The 12,973-nt window shown below is 46.9% G+C and overlaps 1 protein-coding gene across 1 annotated transcript in view; it reads left to right on the top strand.

Annotated features, from left to right (window-relative positions):
* Positions 1–12,973, top strand: part of LOC144761925 (spermatogenesis-associated protein 7-like) — a 970,202-nt gene that overhangs the window by 582,100 nt on the left and 375,129 nt on the right. The window lies entirely within an intron of this gene.

The following is a 12,973-nucleotide window of genomic DNA, read 5'->3' as shown; positions in this document are numbered from 1 at the left end:
ATGGAATAATGCAGTAAAGACATGGGTAATCGGTCACAAAATTTATTTTGAGAGGGTCAACAACTGAACCATTATGTAATAAATAAATAACACAAATTCAGGTTATCCAAGTAGACCCCAATGTATATGGAGATGGAGCAGATATATATACTTTTGTGAAGAGCAATAAGGGCACTCTGTCTGAATGGTTCCAGAGAAATTATTATCTTGGTAGCTTCAAATAAAAATTAATGAATAGTATTAATAAAGCTCTTTGTTACCCCAATAAAGGGGTGTCCTGGCGCTAAGGCTAATGAATTAGACTAGAAGACACATTACAGCTGTTGAAATAAGCATGTTATGAAGGACTTTCTGAAACAAGAATGGTTGAAACTCAATCTAATGGTCGAAAGCAAGGAGTTCCAGAGCTTGCCTGTAATATAGAAAAAAGAGCACGCTCCCCTGTGGGACCTGCAGAAGTCTAGCTCCAGCTGAGCGAAGAGTGTGTACCAGAGAGCATGCATTGATGTTTCTTGCAAGATATTCAGGGCTAGTTCCTGCCATAACTTTAAGGCCAAACATAGCTCCTTCAAGGTAAATCTCTGACTTATCAGCAACCAGTGGAGAATAGGTACTAAAGCCCTGGAATTGGTCATATGGGAAAGATTCAAAATAACATGGTCCGCAGCATTGTGAACAATCTGGAGTATATCCAGACAGAATGAATAAAGTCTGAAATACAAGGCATTATCATAATCTAGGCATGAGATCAGCGCCAAGACAGTGGGTTTTCTAGTCAAGATTGCCATCTAATGAAGACTTTTCTTTTCAAGGCTTGCAGCATTCTGAACCATTTACAGACTACCAAGGTAGTCTGGGTATCAAAGGACAAATCTGAGTATTTTGGCACAAATGGCCAGAAAGGGAAAAGGCCCAAATGCTTCCGGCCACCAATTAGAGTTATCAGTGGCAACAAAACAAACCTAATTTCTTTCATGCATTGAGTTTCAGGAAACTAGAATTAATCCAACTAGGAGGACCAGCATGCAGACAGAAAAATGGTCCTGCATTTCCTCCAGAATGTCAGAAATGGAAACTAATATCTGGGTATCATCTACATACATCATCGGAAGAACAAATAGGATACAATTTGAACCTCCAAAGGAGCAATTTATGTTAAACAATGCGGGGCTCAGAGAAGAGCCATGATAAATACTATTAAATTGAATTCTTATTATTTATCGGGTAAAATAGAAGAATAACATCCTCCCCTATTGTGTCAGTGGTGTATGGCTACTCCCCAAATAGAGCATGGCCACATTACAGGTCAAGAACAAAAGATTGTATTGATGAGTCACAATTTCAGAAGAAGCTTTTGGTCTGTATTTTAACCCTCAATTCTTCCTCCCCCACCACATGCAGGTCACAATGCAGAAATCATTCTCCTTACTATTCCTGCATCCACTTGCATTATTCTGATGGGAAGAATAGGAAAGTATAAGCTTATAGTTTCAGGTGCACATTTCTTTCGCTCTACTGAAATTTGTGGTCGCCAACCTGTAGGAGACTAGTGTGAAAATGATAAGCGAACTTTAGTGGTTGGGCGTAAGAAATATTAACTGAGCTCTTTTGGAATATGTATTAAAGGGGAAGGATGCTTTTCAATATGGATTACTGAACAAAATGGAAAGGTTGATCCGATCAATGGCAATGACCGTTTTAATTTTCATTTGTGTGGTATATTCAGGGTAACTGGCTTTCAGTTAAAACTGGTTTTAACCGATAAAACACCATCAAAGGAAACCTTTCCTTTTCAGTAGAAACTGGAGCACACCAGATTTGCCGCACTTTTACTGCTTTAATACCCTCTTGATTCAAAACAGTATAAGTGTAACCTCTAACTCTAAGCAATTACCTCTGATAGATGTTCCGGCTATTATCCATTCGAGCCGTAAAAGCCAATTAATGGGCCCTTTAAATCATCGGCAAAGTTCATCGAGCTTACATCCACTCATATTTGAGGGCATGGCTCAATTCATATGGCTTCAGGTCACTATTCACTGCATGTTGTTGTATAGTGGCCAGCCGTTTCACAGCTGAATTCTGAGCAGGGTCTCAGTAAAGACAAGCAAAGTTTAGTACCCCCTCTCCTTCATTGACAGTGGTAATAAGCGTTGCTTTATGAAAGCTAAGGTATCCAGATTATGGCAAAAAACCTCACTGTGCATACAGACGCTATGCATATGCATGCTGTGCACATGTCCCATGCCCACTCCTGTTCTTAGTTTTATGTAGTGATGGTCTAAAAGGCATGCCTTCAGGAGCCGTATCTTCTTATACAGATGGACAAGGTCCATATCATGAACAACTTCAGCAATCATGCTGATGCACAGAAGAAGCTAATGCTCTGGTTTTGCGTAATATAGAATATCTATGAGTTAGTGTATAAGGTACAGCCAGTACAGCTCAGAATCATTAAGAGATAATCATAGCTCTATGTTTCCAAATATGTGCTGCATACAGCACAATTTGAGAAAAAACATGTATATGAATTCGTTTTGAGTAATTCATGTTCATGGTACCTCTCCAGATCAACAAGTTCAATTTTAATTCCTAATGCTTCCATGTCAAACTGAGGCTCGGAACGTATGGTGCTGAACCAAGGTCTGATTCTTGACATAATCACCTATACACATTTTGGCAATGTATTTAATGTAATTGTAGAGATGTGTTCGTTCTTTTCTCCAAGATGGGAAATGCACTAGAACAGTGAATGCTGGAAGCAGCATGAGTCCCCAGTTCTTCTGAAAATGGGGTGAGACTGGACTGCTCGAGAGAGGAGTGCTGCGAATGGGAAAGGCAGGGAAGTAAGGGGAATAATAAAAGGTTACTTCTTGGAAAAGGGACTTAAAAGCATGAAAGAAGATAGGAAGGAATGGCAATAGGAATGAACCAATGAAGAAAATAAAAGCCATATTCTTTAAAAGTACTGGAAAATACTATGCCCATGATTTATATGGTGCAAAAAAGAGTAAACCTTGATAACCACTGATCTTTACAATTTTTTAAAACATTGGAAAACACTGGAAGAAAAACAACAATTCATACTAAATAGACACAGAAAACTGAAAAACCTAGGCATAATGCTGGTTCTGAAGCATTACCCTATACTTGGGGTAAAGGTGTTCTTTTCATAACCTTTAAGCAGAAGAAATGTTGATTTTGACCTATTTATAGGGTATCAGGGGGGCGTGGCCATGGAGGCGATCGGAATGGCTGCCTCTCCGTGAAGCTCCTCCATGCGGGCTCCCAGCGGCGCCGAATAGGATGTGATCCGCTGCCCCTTGCCCCCACATCGTTGTAGATCCGCATGTGGAAGCCACCCCGACCACCCGGGTGGCTCCGGAGGCCCAGGGAGCGTCCTTAGTGGTGTCAACGGCGGAGGAGAATCGAGGCCTTCCGGACCTTGGCGCCATCTTCTATTTCTGCGCCGGATCGCTGGGTGAGTGCTGCGCGGCGCTCTGCTGCCGGGCCTTCTACCCCATCGCGCGCTGCCTGCGGGCTCTTGCGCTCGCTGCCCGTTCGTGGGCTCTTGGGTGGGGGCGCCAGGCTCCTGGGTGTGATCGAGGCCTTCTGGCCTGGGCGCGCGCTGGAGCCGGGGCCTCGATTTGCGGGCCTGCGGCAGATCTGGGGCGGCGGGCGGGACCGTTCGTTCGGTGGCGGCGGGGGTGGAGGACAGTGGCGGTGGGGACGCCGGGGGGCGCTTCCTATTGATCAGTGGTGGCCCCGCCTTAGACCCAAACGAGGGGACTACTGTTTCCCTCCCACCCTCCTGCGTTGGGCTCCGGGAGAGGGACGCTCTCCCATTATACTGCCCAACACGAGTGCCACTCCATCAACGGACACTGCCCTTCAACGACACCCAGGTCCTGGCCGTCACAGCTACCTGACGCTGTCGGCGTTTGGACGCGGGGATGGACATAATCTACTTCACCTTGGCGTTACATAGCCCGGATTTGCGCTGCGCATTGAGGCCTGTCTGGACATAGATCTGCCTGGTACCTAGTATTGCTCTGCTACATTCTCCCTCACTGTCTGACGCCACGCATTGTTTCTCCGGGACAGCACAATCACCACAGCTTTGGCCATGGGGAAGAGAGACCCGAACCTGAGGAAGCTGAGCTTCGACAAAACTCCCCTCCTCACGACAGACCCTCCGCCTGGTTCCACTACCGAGGCTGCCAATTCTGCGGGCATGGGGGACGCCACTGCCATGGTCGCCGCCATGATGGGTGAAATGTGTGCAGGATTTAAGGCACTTGATACCTGCTTCGACAGCCTCGAACAGAAAATTGCTGATATGGGCACCAAAGTGCAGGCCCATGACCGACGCCTGGACGTGACGGAATCCAGAATATCGGATGTGGAGGATGGCGCCACCAAAGCGCTTAAGCGGCTGGAACGGGTCGAGAAAATTCTTAAAGACGTGGCCATAAAAAATGAGGACTTGGATGCGCGTAGCCGGCACAACAACATTCGTCTTCTTGGTGTGGCGGAGACGACACCGACGGGACGTTTTAACACTTTTGTTGAACATCTCCTCATTGAACTGTTCGGAAAGGACACCTTCACTGCTGGCTTTGAAGTCGAACGAGCACACAGGTCACTGGGTCCTAAACCTCGTCCTGGGCAACCCCCACGGCCCATAATCGCCAGGATCATGAACTTCCGCGACCGGGTTCGCCGCGCTTCGCTCTGCACGAGAGGCCGGTGAAGTGCGGTGGCAGGGCAGCGTTTTGTCCTACTTCCCAGATTTCACGCTAATGGTTCAGGAGGCACGCCGCAAATATAATGGAGTCAAAGCGTCTCTTCGCAATCTAGGTTTAAAGTACGGTATGCTGTATCCGGCCAGATTGAAGGTTGATGTGAATGGCAGATACCGCATCTTTGACTCCCCCACGGAGGCACAGGATTTTTGTCAGGGCTATAGAAGACAGGGTTCACCATCGGCTTCAGGACCCGCGGCACGCTCTCCACCCCGTAACGACACGCAGTCCAGTGTTGACCTTTTTGATGAAACCGGCCAGGGCTGACCGCTCTTGATTGACTAATCTCTGGGCCCTGCTCATAGTATTGCTTACTAGATGTGGACTTTCCAGCATTTGTTAGATTGTCATCACTTCTGGGGTCGCTTTAGTCGGGATGCCCGCATGGCGTGGCGTTGCTACCCCCTATGGCGAATGCCTTCTTGTCTTACTTCTTTGGGGTTTTATTTTTTTTGAAGCACCATCGTTTCATTGTATGGTTATTGCCTTTTGTATTTTGCACTTTTAGTCAGCGCTTGTTCAGGGATTGCCTCTCTGGGGATGCTGGGAGGCTGGGTGGTGGGTGGGGGCGGGGTGTGTTTTGTTTGTGTGGTCATTTATGTTTGTGAGTATTTGCGAGGCTTATGAGAGTGGATTGACAGATGCACGCCTGTTTGTAATTTCTTTTGGTGTGGTGCTATGGCAAGGGTAGGTCTGCAGTCTGGCCCGTCCAGACTTACATTGATGTCTTGGAATGTTTGTGGTTTGAACACTACACGAAAACGTAAACAGGTATTGAACTATGCAGCACGGCACAAGGTAGATGTCCTTTTTCTGCAAGAGACTCACTTGGCGCAGGCGGATGCAACCTCCGTAGCTAGGGGATGGGGTACACACAGAGTTTTTTCGAATTTTAGCAGATATGCCAGAGGTGTTGCAAGTCTTGTGCACAGGCGTGTTCCCTTTGTATTAACTGGTAGTACCACAGAAGGAGAGGGTAGATATGTGCTGATCACAGGAGTGTTGTTGGGGTACAAGATCGCAATGGTTGGGGTCTACGGTCCCAACATAGATTCCCCCGCCTTTTTTCAAGACCTTAAACTGACGCTGCTTCACTCCGACATAGATGATGGGAGGTGACTTTAATTTGCTAATGAATCCAGACAGAGACAGTACTTCTCCTTCCCTGGACTGCAAGACTCGGGCCCGCTCAGTGCTTGCAGAAATGTGTTCTCATTTCTCCCTAATAGACATAGAAGCTCGGTTGTACCCAAACACACCCGATTATACACATCATTCAGGGTTCCACAACACTAGCACTGAATTGACTATTGGCTTCTCTCCCCAGGCTTCGCCGGCTGGGTGGATGGCCTTTCCACCCTTCCACGCACGCTATCGGCCCACTCCCCCATTGTGTTAACTTTATCAATCCCTAGGCAGGGTGGCTACGAAAGGCAGTGGCATTTCCCTGGTAGGGCCCTGCTGGATCAGGTTTTTAAAGAAGAGATCCGCAGCGCCATTGACGATTATTTCGACATTAATACCGGCTCTGTAGATTCCTGGGCCACGTTATGGGAGGGATTCAAAGCCACCATTCACGGGGTTTGTATTGCTAAACATGTAGGAGCTTTACGGGAGATTCGCTCCACCTTAACCCTTATTGAAACTGATATCTCTACGATAGAGAAAGAAATACTTACAGCCCCCTCAGAATCCCGGGAAGCCAAACGCCTGGAATTGCTATTGGAATTTCGAGACACTGCAGATAGGGAACTACGGTTTATGGGCAAACACTATACGGCGCGTCAGTATGGAGAAGATGACAGACCGGGCAAATTGCTTGCGCAAATGCTCCGTCCGCCCCACCAGGTGGCCTACATCTCTGACATTGTAGACACTCAGGGCACACAACATCACTCCACTCCCAATATATGTAGCATTTTCTTGTCCTACTACAAAACTCTCTACACTTCCACGCTTTCAGAGGAACAGCGCGACCCCGGCCCTTATTTGAATGAGATTGCAGGAATTTCTTGCCATGCCCATCACTCCAGATTTCATAGTTGAGGCCATTGATTCATTGAAGGGCTCCTCGGCGCCGGGCCTTGACGGTTTCTCTGCTGATTTTTATAAAGAATATAAGGAGGAACTTGTACCACGGCTAATCGAGGTCTACGCAGAGGCTCTGGAATCTGGCGTTCTCCCACCCACGCTCAGGGAAGCGGTAATTGTTCTTAATCCCAAAACAGGCTGTGACGCCTCCTTATGTGGCTCTTATAGGCCCCTGTCCCTATTAAACTAGGACTACAAGATATTAGGCTAAAGTTCTCGCGATCCGCCTATCACTATTAATGGAATCCATCATTTCGCCGGCTCAATCCGGATTCGTTCCGCACAGGTCCACCTCCTTCAATCTGCGGATGCTGTTCTCTGTATTGCACAGAATTGACCCCTCTACCCCAGCTGCAGCAGTGTTTTTGGATGCGAAGAAGGCGTTTGACACGCTGGAGTGGCCCTTCTTTTTATCGGTCATGAGGCGAATGGGCGTGCCGGAGATGTTTGTGGCGACAGTTGAGTTACTGTATACCGCGCCTACTGCCCGGCTACGTTTAAATGGCACCATCTCTTAAAGCTTTACACTTTCGCGAGGCACCCGTCAAGGATGCCCCTTATCCCCTCTGCTGTTCATCCTCGTGATGGACCCTCTGGTGCGCCATTTTCAAGAGAAACACCTCCACAGAGGGCTTAAATTTCGCACAGGGCCTCTCCTCGTCTCTCTATACGCTGACGACATGATTTTGTATGTTCGGACGCCTCAACCAATCTGGAGCCTCTGTTGTTGGAAATAGCCCGATTTGGCGAATATTCGGGCCTCAGAATAAATTGGCACAAATCTGTTATTTTTCCGCTTACCCCCTCCACCTCGCAATGGCTGTGTGCTTTTCCTCTAGAATGGAACACGGACTCCGTGAGATATCTGGGAATCCATGTCCACCTTGACACGGTGTCCATTGTCCGCTTAAATTACGGACATGCCCTGGATTTCTTGGAGGACCATATGGAACGCTGGCTTCGGCTTCCCTTGTCCATGGCTGGCCGGATTGCCATTATTAAAATGATCGTGCTTCCTCGGTTTTTGTATTTATTTAACAATATCCCGATTCCTCTCACCAAGATTTTTTTCCCCAACTTCGTTCCTTGTTGTTGCGTTTGGTAGGGGCGGTAGAAATCCGCGAGTGGCCTGGCGTACATTGACGCTTCCTCATGAGCGGGGTGGCTTCGGCGTGCCCGACTTTTTTCTCTATTATTAAGTTGCACAATGCTCGTATCCATATTTCTGGTTTCACCCGGACGCCAGAATTCTTTATTTGAGGCCTGAGGCCGATCTGGCGCTCCCTGTGCCCCTTAAATCCATCCTTCCCAGAGGGCTTCCCCGGGACCCTCAAGATATACAAACAGTATCCACCACGTGCTACGCAGATTACTTCACATTGAGACATTATACTCTCCTGCCCTTCCGTTGCCTAATACCCACTGGCTCCCTATCACAGGTGAATCGGTGGTACAGCGCACATTATCCAAATACCAACTGGATACGGTCGGGGACCTCTTCCCGGAAGGTCATGTTTTCTCCATGACAGAGGATCAGCGCTTTGCTGACCAAACATTTATGGACTCTTTCACACTGACTAGACTCAGATCCAGGCTCCGTGCTGAGTTTCACACATTCCCACTTCCTCCTGACGACGCTGCCATACTCACATTCATAATACAGAACCAGACAGGATCGCATGTTGTCTCTAAACTATACAAACTATGTCTAGCCTCACTTCCTTCCTCAGACACAGCGGTGCGCGCCGCATGGGAGGGCGATCTGGGTACCCAGATTACTGACGACCAATGGGCGGCGTGCTGTGCTGCCAGTAGGGACGTGTCCATTAACAGCAGACATAAGCTTATACACTTTAAGTTTTTGAGACGGATGTATCACACCCCTGCACTTGCTCATAGGATCGACGCCAGCAGGCCACATTGTTGCCCTAAATGCAGAGCCCCACAGGCTGATTTCGCCCATCTTTCCTGGACGTGCCCGCTTTTGCTTGAATACTGGCTTCAGGTTCACCGTGTTTTGGGAGACATATTGGGCCTGGAGTTGCTACCCACTCCTGAAATAGCGTTACTAGGCTATGTCGTCAATTTCCCACGTTCTTTCCGCAAATTGGCGGCCATTGGCTTTCTATTGGCAAAAAGAGAGATAGCACTGCTCTGGTGCGCTAGGCGCGCTCCAACCGTTCAAGCTTGGCTCCCCAGTTTGGCCTACTGCAATGTTAACAGTGTGGAATACTCCGAACAGATTCCGTCTGCTTCCCAACCAGTGGACATATGGGGGCCATATCGCACGTATATTGTGAAACTCACTCAGGAAACACAGTCTCAATCGATTAACTCCATTGTACCGGAAGGGGTGGGCTAGATTGGTTTACATGACGGCGCTGTGGCTGAATTCACCACTATTTCTGTATAAGATACGCCAACACTACACAACCAGCTACAGTTGTTTGTTGTAATCACGGATGGCATGGGTGTTTCATAGGATGACCTGTACTGTGCCTGTTTTGCTGTGGAAAAATACTCCTCCTCAATTAGTGCTCAATGCGACCTGGCCTGATGCAGAATGTAATTATGTTTGCATTTGTCGGACCACCATACTAAGATTGGAAAAGTTGTTGTGCTAATTGATCTGCTCCCTCGTTCTCGCAAACTTGCAGATATGATTTGTTTTTTGTATATTGTTTATTTTTTTCCGTTTCTAAAACATTTTTGTAATTATGGTTTCACTAAAAACAACATTGTAAAAATGCAATGTGGCATACACAACGTCCGAAATCCCTCTGCGCAACTGTTTGTTTACTGGATAATGCTCCAATTCTTGCTCATTATCTATTTGCATGATTCTTATACATGTAAGAGTGGATTACTCATTTGCTCAATAAAAAGATTTTTAAAAAAAAGAAATTATAGGGTACCATGGTAACATTTATTTAGAAGCAAAGTTTGGCTAATTGAGGTTGTTTAATAATGTGTGTTCCTTACTTTGGTACAATAATAGACAGTAAACGAGAAGTTGTTGATAATATTGTGAGATTGTGATTGCAATGCTTATAAAAGTGTGATGTTAGTGTCATAAGTATTCTGAAGAAATACTGAAATATCAAAGTGGAAGTAACTACTCTAAGCACATCAAAGCAAATGCGTCCTCCAAATATCACCAGTATCACCTCTCGGTTTAGCACATTAGTTTTTACAAAGGCCAATGTCCAAAACGCTTACAGCTTTCAATCATTCAATGGTTATGAGGTCTTGAAAAATAGGCTACATGCTTTTAAGCAAATATTCCTTAAAACGTTCAGTTCTAAATAGTATTACTTCAATTTGTCTATTTCACACACTTTTTGCATCTTTCGGTTTTTTAATCTTTTTAGCACTTTATTTTATTCCTATATATGCCTCATTTTCAGTCACTCATTCCACCTTTTATGGTCCCGCCAGTAGCGGTCGGCAGTAGGTGTTTCTGTAGGGCGGTGACGTGGGCAGGGGGAGGGGCAGGGTGGGGGTAGTAATGTATGGATTACGGAGTTTTACAGGTAAGTAAACATTTAAATAAATAAAACGAATTTCGTTGCACGCACGCTGCATCACCAAATGTCTGCTGCATAGGAGAGACCTCTTGTAATCGATTTGCTTTTTATGCCAAAAAAGTGCACGCTTTGTATTGCTTTCAATGGCAATGAGTGCACGTTTGGCGATTCCCTTACAGGAGCGACATTTGGGGACATATGTTTGTAATAAACTTGCAAACATATGGTGCCCCTGCTCGCTCCCATAAGGGAAACAGGCGCACGCCCCCTCCTCTCTCACCTTCCCCTGTTGCCTTCTCCTCTCCTCATTCTCGGTCCTCCACCCCTGCCCCCCTCTAAACAAACGAGGAACATATTTGACGTGCCAGACCCTTCAAGACAATCATTTAGAACACGTCACTGCTCCTTTTTATATCTGCAAAGCTTAAATCCCTCAATGCCCCATTTGAACCCCCCCATTCGCCACATATTTGCGCAAGGCACACTACTGTACTGACCCCTCCACGCCCCAATGTGCAGGGTGCTGGGCCATCCAGAGAAGCGACTATTAATAAAACAGGCCTCCATCCAAGAACTGGTGTCGATCATAACCTTACCCCATACACCCCCCTCACGGGCCCCACTCGCAACCACTACCAAAAGCAGCTGGAGTTTGGGTAGAGTTACAGAATGTGGAAAATTGGGAAACTGCACCAACAGAGGAAGAAGAGGAGAAAGGACTGTGAAGGCTGTGCTCAATGTAATAGGACACACTGTAGGAACAATGCGTACAACTCCAGGCGGTGAAGCTAAAGGCCAGACTTTACCATCACTCGCACCCCCTGCTGTGCGTAGACTCACTGCACCCCCTGCTGTGCACGGTGTGTGTTCTTACCGCCACACTCGATGTTAGCTGAGTACGCAGTAATGTTAATAAGCCTGCGAGGCTGGGCCGCTTTCATGTGCACGTGTAGGCCGCTTAATAACAGGCAGGACACAGAAGGTGCTGGTAAATGGTCTCAACTCTGACACCGGTCACCCACGCGTACACCCTTTTACTTGGCGTGCTCGCGCAGCTTGGGCAAGTCCATCCTAACCACGTCACCATGTTTGGGTTCACAGAACTCACCCGGGACGTGTACACCCCGCAAATAAACTAGCCCAGCAATCATCTTGTGATACATCATGGTGCAGTCACTGCACCCCTGCTGTGTGTGGTCTCACTGCACCCCTTGATGTGCAAGGTGGACTCACAGCTGCACTAATGAACTCCGACCTGTGCATCCGTGTAATAGCACACCTGGGTTCACACTGCACCACCTTCTGCTGTGCGTGGACTCACTGCTACACTAACAAACTCTGATACGTGTAATACACACCTTGGATCGCCATGCATCACTCCCTGCTGTGCGTGGGGTCTTTGCTGTTCACATGTCCAGTGATCCATAGATTCCGGCACGCGGTGGATCATTGTGCAGAACCCTCTCCTGCATTGCTATAAACACACGGTTCTGCCAACTTAAGTCTGTGGGGCAATGCAGCCCATACATACCTACCACTGCTTCAAGGTGCAGGGATCACCGATAACACACCTAGATCCATACCTTAGCATCAGTTGTAGTTTAGGCACACCCTCCACCCTGCATTATGCAGTTCAGCGCAGCACCCCAAAAACGAAATCCCAGCCAGGCCAATAGGTCTCGCTTTTGGGACCTTATAAGTATTTAGCCATGCAACGGATATTGTGCAGCATAACTGAATACTTATATGGTCCCAAAAAGCGAAACCTATTGGCTATGCCAATGCTTGTTTTATATAGCCATGCTGCGCAGGTTCAGGAATGTACTGCTAGAAACCATTGTCAAAGCCAATAGGCCCCAAAAGCGGGACCAATTGGCTTTGCAGTCCTTGTTTCCATTTGAGGTTAACCTTCTAAAACCCCTTTGGTCTCTTTCATCCTCTTTTTTCCTGTTCACCTTGTTCACCTTGTTCCCCACATCTTTTTTTGGGATTGTTTTGCTATTTTTCTTTTTTCCCAGTTTTTCTTTTTTTCATAGGAGAACACCCGGTGCAACAATAATTTTCTTCTTTTTTCATCTATTTCTTTTCCCTTTTTATCAGTTTTCCTGATCAATTTTACCATATTTTTCCGTTGTGATATAGCTGTCTAATTAGAAATGTTGAGGTAACACCGTGTGGGCAACAGGCATTCTCTGGGAAAGTTCCTGCAAGAGGACAAGTCGACACACATTCTTGATTCAATTAAGGTAGCACTTATAAAAATGTGTTCTCTAAATTTGATAGATTTTGTTAGGAAGAAAATGTTGTAACAAATTAGATTAAAGCTATATGAAACCTAGAGGCCATGCTGTGATTATTTTCACTAAGAAGGGAACGCGGGGGCGCGGTCCACTCCAGGCGGCACAAGTTTTAGGGGTGGTGGATGGCGGACTCCCCCCGCACTCTTACCTGCTGCCGTCGCTGGACGGCGGTCGCAGGGACCGCCAGCACCCCCACCCCCTGATCTTAGATTCAGCCACCACGGGCCAGATAATGGAGACTTTAGTGTTA

The sequence above is a fragment of the Lissotriton helveticus genome, chromosome 6 (genome assembly GCF_964261635.1).
Source record: "Lissotriton helveticus chromosome 6, aLisHel1.1, whole genome shotgun sequence".
In the NCBI taxonomy this organism is placed as follows: Eukaryota; Metazoa; Chordata; class Amphibia; order Caudata; family Salamandridae; genus Lissotriton; species Lissotriton helveticus.
The sequence above is the reverse complement of the archived record's forward strand: the minus strand, read 5'-3'. Positions and strand labels throughout refer to the sequence as shown.